This window comes from Lactuca virosa, chromosome 9 (genome assembly GCF_052849685.1).
Source record: "Lactuca virosa cultivar CGN04683 chromosome 9, Lactuca_virosa_CGN04683_v6, whole genome shotgun sequence".
NCBI classification, from domain to species: domain Eukaryota; kingdom Viridiplantae; phylum Streptophyta; class Magnoliopsida; order Asterales; family Asteraceae; genus Lactuca; species Lactuca virosa.
Genome location: NC_136434.1, coordinates 219617185 through 219627118, shown reverse-complemented (window position 1 = coordinate 219627118; position 9934 = coordinate 219617185).

The following is a 9934-nucleotide window of genomic DNA, read 5'->3' as shown; positions in this document are numbered from 1 at the left end:
TGTCAGGTGAGCTGGAAATGACTGATGAAATTTGACATTCCTTTTTGTTTGTTTTCTTGACAGGAGAGTTTTTTGAAATGTAGTGAGAGAAAACAAGTTTTTCAGGACTTTTGGATTTAGGAAATCTGACTTGCTTCTTGTTTTTTGAAAAAGTTTGTCTATTAGTACCACGAGATCTGATTTCTTCTTTAAAATCCTTTTTTTCCAAATATTTTGGTGAACCGCAATCATTGTTGTTCAACTGCGGTTTCCTGGAATTCTTAAAATGATTTTGAGAACGCGGACTTGAGTCATCAGAACTTGAGGATTCAGGAATTTAAGAACATTGACCTACTTCAAAATTTTCTATAGGTAGTTCATGAAATATTGGCTGAAGAGTTACAGTTCCTTGAACTGATGACTGCGGTAGGGATGACTTGACTACCGCCGAATAAGTCTTAGATGGGACTTCGGTGGGACATTTGTGGGACATTTGACTACAGTGAGAGACACTGCGGTCTGAGGACAGAGATGGAAAGTCTTTTGAGACTTCGGGGCCCTCAACAACAATCTCTTCATCAAATACGGATGAAGTTTGAGAATTTGGATAGAAGGTGCCACAGATAGGAATTAGATCACATGTATAACCCGAAACCTCAGGCGCTATTTCCTCAATGACACAGTTATTGCTTAGACTATGCAGTCTACCGAAGTGTGTTTTGATATCTTCGGGAAAGGTTTTTTCATTAACAGGGAAATGAAATTCTCGGTCCGGAAGGACATACATTTGACCAACCCCAATTGTATGTATTGTCCACGGTTCCATTGTTTACCAAATTTTCAATAGCTTCACTTTCATTAAACAAATTTTCAATTAAGAGATTTAAGCATACAATTTCTCTCTGAGCTAAATCTCTCTGGTTCAAAGTTATCTCTAATTGGGTTTCACTTAACATTCTTGCATCCTTTTCTAACTCTAGGTCCTTCTCTAACATAGCCATCTTAAGTCTTTTGTTATCCAGTCATCCTCTCACGTGGAACATCTCTTGGGATGCAATGTTCTTCTCATCTAAGGCTTTATTATAGTCTGTAAGGACGGCAGCACAAGTGTCATTAAGATCATCTATGTAAGGCTGACAGTCATGCATGCTATAGTTTAGAGTTTGGATCATGAGTTTTACCTGTTCGACGATGCTTAGTGTTCTATCCTTTGCCATGTAGCAGTAGTTCTTGTTCAACATTGTAGACCCATCATCATCCGCAGTGGCCAGCATGCAGATTTTTCCTTTTCCTTTGACACTGCTTATGGCCTCATATTCGTCTCCGGATGACCAGACTTGATGATCTCTTTTGACATGGGCCACGTATGCCCTTGCCTTTTCAGCTTTTTCTTTGTCTTCCAACTCTTGAGCCATTCTAAGGTAGAATGCTCTGTCTTTCACTATATTGGCCTTACAATCTCGTGCAAAGTGATTCTCTTTGTTGTATTTGTGACAAATTACAACATCAGTCTTGTCTTCTGAAGGAGTACCAGAGTCAGTGATTTGAGGAGACTGTGGTACCTGCTTTGGTTGATTATTCTGAGATTGTAGTGGAGGATGAGAACTTTTGGGATATCGAGGGTGGTTGTTCTGAGAACCGAAGTTACGGTTGAATGGAGGTTTGTTGAACTGTTGATTCTTGCAGAAGGAAGGAGGTGGTAGACGGTTGAACTGTTGGCTAACCAGAGCAATAGCCTTCTGAAAATCTTCTTCATCATCATATTTAGAATCCGCTTCGTATGACTGCGGTGGAGTGTCATACGAGGAAGAGTAAGGTGACTGCGGTGGAGCTTGTGCTATGAGAGCAAGTGGTCCTCCGAAGTCAGCACAATCTTTGAGTACAGTGGATTCTTGAGCTTGCAGTTCTCCATAGAGCTTGTAAAGTGACAAGGAGTGAATCTTTCTATCACCTTGGACTATCATCTTGGCCGTAGTCCAATGTCTGCCCAAACCATTAAGAAACTGAAGCTTGGTTTCATGGTTACTGCGGATGGTGCCCGCATTGGATAACTTGGTGACTATCAGGTTGAACCTTTTGAAGGAGTCTTCCAAACTTTCCCCAGTATGAGCTTTGAAGTTGTTGAACTCGTTGAGTGCGGTAGTAAGCTTCTTATCTTGTGCTTGTTCTGTGCCTTCGTACAGGTTCTTGAGAACATCCCAGATCTCTTTTGATGATTTGCAATTTATGATAATATCGAAGTTGTCAGGAGCAACTCCGCATGAGATTTCATAAAAGGCAACAACATCATTTTCCATTTTATCGAGATCATCCTTGGTGGGACGGCTCATGGCTGGTTGACCTCCTCCTAGCCTGGTTGCAGCGCCGTCAGTTTGGACTGGTGTAAGGACTGGAACATGTGGTCCTTCTTCTACGGATCGCCATACATCTCTACCCAGTCTCCTCAAGTACCTTTTCATTCTTTGAGACCAGTGATGATATTCATTTGCGACAAGTATTAGGGCTCGGTTAGAACCACCAACACTGTTGGAAACATTCAGAGATAATGATTGTGCCATTTGAAATTGTTTTTTTTGTTTGAAGAAATGAGCTTTAGTGGTATAGAAGGCTCTTTGACTAATCAGAGTTCCGTTTTCAAAAAGCAACCACTTTGGCTCTGATACCAATTGTTGAGAGAAAAACTTGGAGACACACTTGAACAAAAATTAGAACAAGTATAATGCGGAATAGTTAATCTCAAAGGATCTAAAAGCTCAACAATAATATAGTTAGATAGTTAGAGAGTTAGTTGCGGAAATGTAAAGGAATAGAAATGACAGCAATTGTTATATCAAGAAGACACTTAAGCTGATTCATAACAAGGAATGCATTCACTCCAAGTTAATAAGGAAGATCAAGCTTACTGATTAAGTCTTAAAGACTTGCTCCGAAGAGGGATTATGATCAGCAGAATTATGATAAGATTTAAGTAAGAAGAGATGAGTGAAGAAAGATAGAGAGATAACTTCAGAATGTGTATTCAGATAGAATGCATAAGTTATCGGTGATAGATTATATTCAATACAGGAGAATAAGTCTCTATTTATAGAGACTCAGAAATGCACTAGATTACATCTCTATAAGCCGCCGTGCAAGACATACTGGACAATAGAGTGTATTACAAAAAAGACAAGTAAAGTAATCTAGCTAAGTTGACTGCGGTAGCTGACTCCGGTTGCTGATGCTGATAAAGAGACTGACTGCGGGTGCTGAAGTGGCTGCGGTAGCAAAGTTCAAGAGGGTCACTTTTATGATTCAACATCTAGAATCATGTCTTTATGTGAGACATCATGAATCATGTACCATTTGCTTTGGGTACAGGATCGATTGCATGTGCTATAATATTTGTCATTTCTAAATTTTTCCAAATGCCCAGAGGCATTAAGAAGGGAAAAGGTCTAGAATTGGATATGACTAAAATGATTAAGCAATTGTCGAGGACAATCTGAGGTTTACCAAAGATTGGTTGCTCAGGGACAGTTGGAAGTATAGTGCTAATTTTGGAAGGACTATATTGACATATTCTGAAAAGAGGCATCTCTTGTTCAGAAGTGATAGTCAAAATGAGAATATGGAGTTGTCTCCATAGGTGGAAGTTATCTGTGTAAGATTAGAAAACTTAAATCAAGAAGCATGTCCAAAGCAATGTACTTTGAATATGAGACTTAGTTTCCATGGAGTTGATCTCCATTGGAATACCTTATAATGACTGTTGACAAGTCTTTGTGACTTTGTACATATTCATTAAAGGAGGGTCAGTGCATATAAGTTTAAAATCTAAACAGATTTCGATAAATGATAGGAATTTGAAATTCTCACATTTTTCGATAAGTATTTGGGAGTGTGAAATTACAATCATTGAAATTATGTTCAATTGGTTTATTTCACAAAGTAAGGATCATAGACAAACATAGAGTGCATACTTGGTGTATGGCAAAGCTATTGTTTAGAAGAACATATTGTACATGCTTGGAGCATGGGACAACTAGTGTTTTTAATTCAGGTATAAAGTTGATAAAACCGAAACAATGAAATAATGAGTAATCAGTATGGTGATAAATAAAAGTGGTCTATTTATATTCATAGGGTTTGATACCATATTTTATTAATTTATTCTTGTGTTTCATTTTGCATGTTTTGACTTCCAGAATAAACTAGGTCATTCTTCCTGAATGACTAAGTTATTCAAACTATCCACAGTCGGTCATATGTTGGAAGTAGATATGAATCAAGACTGTCATGGGTTGGCTTGTAGAGGTCTAAGATGTTGGAGAAAGCGGTGCTACAACACTCATGAGTGCTCATAAGTTCTGAGTATTGGATTCAACCCACGCTCATTTGAATCACTTCATGGATTTTATCACGAGTGATCATGAGACGATAATATCTTATATTCTTAAAACCTAGAGATATGAGTTGTTACTATGAGTTGGTTATACATTGATTGCACGAAAACACATTGGTAACTCGATGTTATAAAACGTGCCTTTGTGTATGATTCAACAAGTAGTAGAACAAGCCATATGAGTCGAAGTTTATCTATTCCTTTTACCTTCGGGATAAAAGCGATATATGTGGGCCCCTCGATGATTTAGCGATGACACATGAGAGTGCTTGGCCAAGCCAGGACTGATTTGATTTGTTCAATCAGTCAGTCATCATAAATCGGAAATCGGGAAACAACAAATGGACAGAGAGAATGATTGATAATCCATGTCTCAGTCCATATGATATCTAGAATGGAGGAATATATGATCCCTTATCTAATGGACAAGTCATTGACAAAGGTCAGAGTTCATCGGCAAGGTCAGAGTTCGACAGAAGCTTTTGAGAGCTACGATTGCTAGTCGGGGTTTGAAGTCATACTCAATAATAGTTTTAGACCTATCCAAGTGGGAGACTGTTGGATTAATGTCTAAGTCCATAACTATAATTGGTAAGACATGACCCGACCCGGCATGGTCCATTTGGGTTGCATGGCATCTGGACAATTGGATAGACAAGATGAGGAAAAAGGATACTAGTGATTTATATTAATATATTATAAGTTCTAATATATTAATATATAATCATATTATTTAATTAGTATTGATCAAGAATTAATTTATAATTAATTAAGTGATAAAAAGGAACTAATTAAATACGGACTCTAAGATATGTGTGTGTGATGGGCCAAGTTTATTTAGGTTGGGCTAAGCTTTCATGGATAGTCCATGGAGTGTTTAACCCATGGATCATATGAAATGAAAGGTCATGGGTATTAGGGTTTAACCCTAATCTCCACACTATATAAAGATGTCATTGGTTGGTGAAATGGGCACTATTGTGTGTACACAAAAGGGCTAGGTCGATTTCACTAGAGAGAACCAACGTATCCTTATTCTCAAGGTTATTTCAAGTGTTCATGGTGTTGTGCGAACCATTTGAGGTGTCACACTTGGGGCACTAGCACTCAAGCTTCATGAAGACAAGTTACATCAAAAAAAGGTATGTATTCTATCTATTTTATTACCCAAGTATATGATATTTGTATGCTAGTATAGGGTAATATCTTGGAAACTTCATATTTGCATGTATAATAGAGAAAACATAGATCCAAGGTATTTAGGGTTGTATGTGAACCATAGGATGTTGTAGTATACTAAAACCCAACAGTGGTATCAGAGCCATGAGTTGTTTTCTGTTATATTCATGCAAATGTTTGATTTTCAAAGTTGAAAAAAATAGGAAAAAAAACATGAAGTTTGTCAAATTTTAAGATAATTACTTGTTTTGTGAAAAACTAATTATTTGTAAAATTTGAATAATTTGTTATATGAGTTGAATTAGGTCAAATTTAGTAAATGATAAAATGATATGATTATTTTATTAGTTTTAAAAGTTTGATCTAAATGTTTTAAGGAGTTACAAATTTTGTCATAAAATGATATGATTATTTTATTAGTTTTAAAAACCCTAATCTCCACACTATATAAAGATGTCCTTGGTTGGTGAAATGGGCACTAGTGTGTGTACACAAAAGGGCAAGGCCGATTTCACTAGAGAGAACCAAAGTATCCTTATTCTCAAGGTTATTCCAAGTGTTCATGGTGTTGTGTGAACCATTTGAGGTGTCACACTTGGTGTACTAGGCACTCAAGCTTCATGAAGACAAGTTACATAAAAAAAAGGTATGTATTCTATCTATTTTATTACCCAAGTATATGATATTTGTATGCTAGTATAGGGTAATATCTTGGAAACTTCATATTTGCATGTATAATAGAGAAAACATAGATCCAAGGTATTTAGGGTTGTATGTGCACCATAGGATGTTGTAGTATACTAAAACCCAACAATTCATAACACCTTCCATGTGTGTTATCTGAGGAAATTCATGGGAGAAGTTCCCGACATAATTCCAATCTCAGAGTTAACGATGGATGAGAACAAGAGGCTGATTGAAGAGCCCGAGACAATTGTTGACCGTAAGACTAAGAAGTTACGACGCAAGATGGTCGATTTAGTGCTAGTCCGTTGGAAACATTCGAATGGGCCGAATCTCACTTGGGAAACGGAGAGTGACATGATGAGTCGCTACCCGCATCTGTTTGCTGATGCATGATTCCGAGACGGAATCATCCTAAGGGGGGGAGAATTGTAACGCCCGAGTTTCAGGGCTAAGCATTTTAGACGATGTAATAGTCTATGTCAACTATTGTAACTCTTTTTGAAGTAATAAAGATGAATTATTTGAGTATTATGTGAATTATGCGCATTTATATGCTTATTACTTATTTATAAATTTAAAATAAATAAAGGATAAAAATAAGCGTCAAAATTAAAGTGTGAGATAAGCCTGATATCTTTACATAAAGTTGTATTGGTCGAAACAAGGATTCCGGGGATATAAAGAACGCCGAAATCCGAGTTGTAACGAAGAAGTTATGACCCGTCAAAGTTTCGCGACGAAACCGGCACGACACCGGGAAGCGTAAATAGTGAATTTACGATAGAAGAATTTTTGGCCTTAGTAATCTAAACGAAAGTCGTAGAAAATGTTAAACCGAGAAAATCCATAAAAAGAACGCCCAAATCTGACTTCGTATGAGGAAGTTATGAATTTTCTAAGATTGGGCTTAGTAGTACACGACCCGAAACTCGAATTTTAGTTCGAGCGGTTTTTGGCCTACGCGACCTAAATGAGAGTTGAAGATCACATTAATACGAACTCAATGGTAAAAAGACAGACGAAGACGGAGTCCGTATGAAGGAGTTACGAATTCTTCGCGGTCATTTAACAGTCTAATCTCCTCGTACTGTTAAATTTAAGATCGGTCAAGAATTAGCCAACGGAGTCAAAATGGAAGTTGTAGATCTTATTTTTACCTACGCGTGATTATAAAGAACATCGAAAACAGAGCTCGTATGCGAAAGTTATGAATTTTTGAAAATTGGCTGATTTCCACCCTATGTGCGATGCCACGTGTCAGCACCAGGCTGTGACTTGGAGCCCAAGCTCACTCACGACGTGAACATCAAGATATTCACGATGTGAGAGCCATTTCAGCCTCCTATAAGTAGAGGTTCGGGGGTAGAGCATTCTTCACACCTCTCAAGCTTTCCTTCTCTCTCTAGAGTCTCTCTCTAAGCCTCCTAACCCCTTCCTAAGCCTAGGTAAACCCCCTAGCACCCAAAGGAAGCCCCGAGGCTCCCGGAGTCCCGAGAAAAAGGGTCTTTCGGTTCGGAAACGCTGCTCCAAGCGAAGCTCGGTTTTCTATAAAACCCGCTGTAAGTGAGCTACGCCTACGCTATTTTTAATATAGTTTTTATTTAATTATAGTAACATTATTAGGAACTTAAAATAATTATTTGGGCTATTATTATGAGTTATATAGAGTGTTATTTAACGTTTATATAATAGTAATAATAGCTAGACTATTAATTAGTCGCGGTTAACGTTAGACTAAACCCTAGTGGTATTGATACTAGGTTTTGTCAAAGGAAAATTGTTTTGGGATAACGAAGTGCTGACCGAGTACCGAGTCACCACCTAATCAAGAGAGTGCATAGTCACTTTCATCTTACACATAGATATGAAGTATTTAATATAAATTACGTGCTATGTGTGCATATTGTCTGAATACTTGTTGTCTATGCTGATGAAAGATTTTTATACATGTTTTAAATGATTTAAACTGTATATGTATTTTATATCTACAAAAATATTGGGGTAAAACATGGGTAGATGTAATAAGACGATGTGTGATAAATTGATGAGAGGCCTCGATGTTGTTGGTGATCCAATCATTTAGCAGAGTATAGATGACGACCACAGACTCTTCTAGACAGTCCAGTGGAACGCTAGCAGGCTCGCAACCTGTAGGTGTTTGTGAACGATGTGTTCACCGGTGTACTCCATCCCCCTCATGGTTGCCTTTAGGACATTTATTGCTGAGGAACCTCCTTAGCAGTAGTGTCCATCCCGATGATGATCCTTAGGCTAGGTCCCTTATGATAGGTGTTTTAGGGACGTAATGTGAGGATAACGGGAACGGGTAATCGGGTTATTGTTGGTTGATGAAATTAATAAATTTAATTATTGTGGGTTGAAAACCCTATGTTCTCACCAGGCTCCCAAGCCTAACCTACTCAGTTTCATGTATTACAGGTAGTGGCGTTCGAGCATAGATGTGATGTTTTGGATGAGGGATTACGGATATAGGCCTGTAGATATGAAATAATGTAGTAAGGCTTATATTGTACTGTTTATGCTTTTGATCTGTATCGAACATGACATCCTGAGTCTTTTAATGAAATACATTTCTTTGGAAATGCTTTTGATAAATATTTATCATATTTTGTTTTGGGACAAATTCCGCAACACTTTTATTTAAAATGTTACTCTGATTTTCAAACAAGCATAAACAAAATCGGTCTTTTCTTGCCGTGAAAATGGGGATGTCACAGTCTCATGATGTCAGATCATAAACACAGATTTGTGATATGTCTAAGTCTCGATTGGTTTGATCAGAGACCTCTAGGACATATGTCTTCGTGTGTTATCGTGTAAGAACTTTTTGGATGAAAAAGATTGATGTAAGACATGAAATGTACCTCTGTTATATTTGGACAAAACAGTAAACTCTTAACTCATTGTGAGAAGAGTCAGGTAGCTCAGGAGACTAATGTGAATACAAGCCTGATTGGGAAGAAATTTTCGTATGAAAGATTTCATTAAGGCTTTCATACACACACATTGAGTCAATGGAGGCTTTTGACAACAAGTTGCAGCATGCTTCTAGGGACAACTTAACTAGTTCAAAATATTCAAAAATTTAAAGATTCGTATGAGATATGTACCTGACCCTAGAACTGCAAGCATTATCCACTGTGTATCATCATGAATATCTGCAACAAATTACTAAAAAGAAATCAGAAACAAAATATTTTTGTTGTTTTGATTTTTCGAAAATAAAGAACGAAATAAAGAGAAAATTTGTTTGATGTTTTTGATTTTTAGAAAATAAAGACAGAACAAACAGAAATATTTGTGAAATTTTGAATGTTTCGAAAATAAAATGACAAAACAAATGAAAATCTTTTTGGATTTTTATTTTTTCGAAAATTAAGTGACAAAACAAACGAAAATCTTTTTGGATTTTTGATTTTTCGAAAATTAAATGACATAACAAACGAAAATCTTTTTGGATTTTTGATTTTTTGAAAATTAAATGACATAACAAACGAAAATCTTTTTGGATTTTTGATTTTTCGAAAATTAAATGACAAACGAAATGTACTTGTTGCAAATACACGAAATTTTATCAACCCCTAAAAAGTGACAAATTTACGAATTCGAAGGGGTCGAAGCGTTGACTATGAACAGTAACCTCTGAACGCTGAATGACATTGCTTTGTCTTTTATTCAACGCCT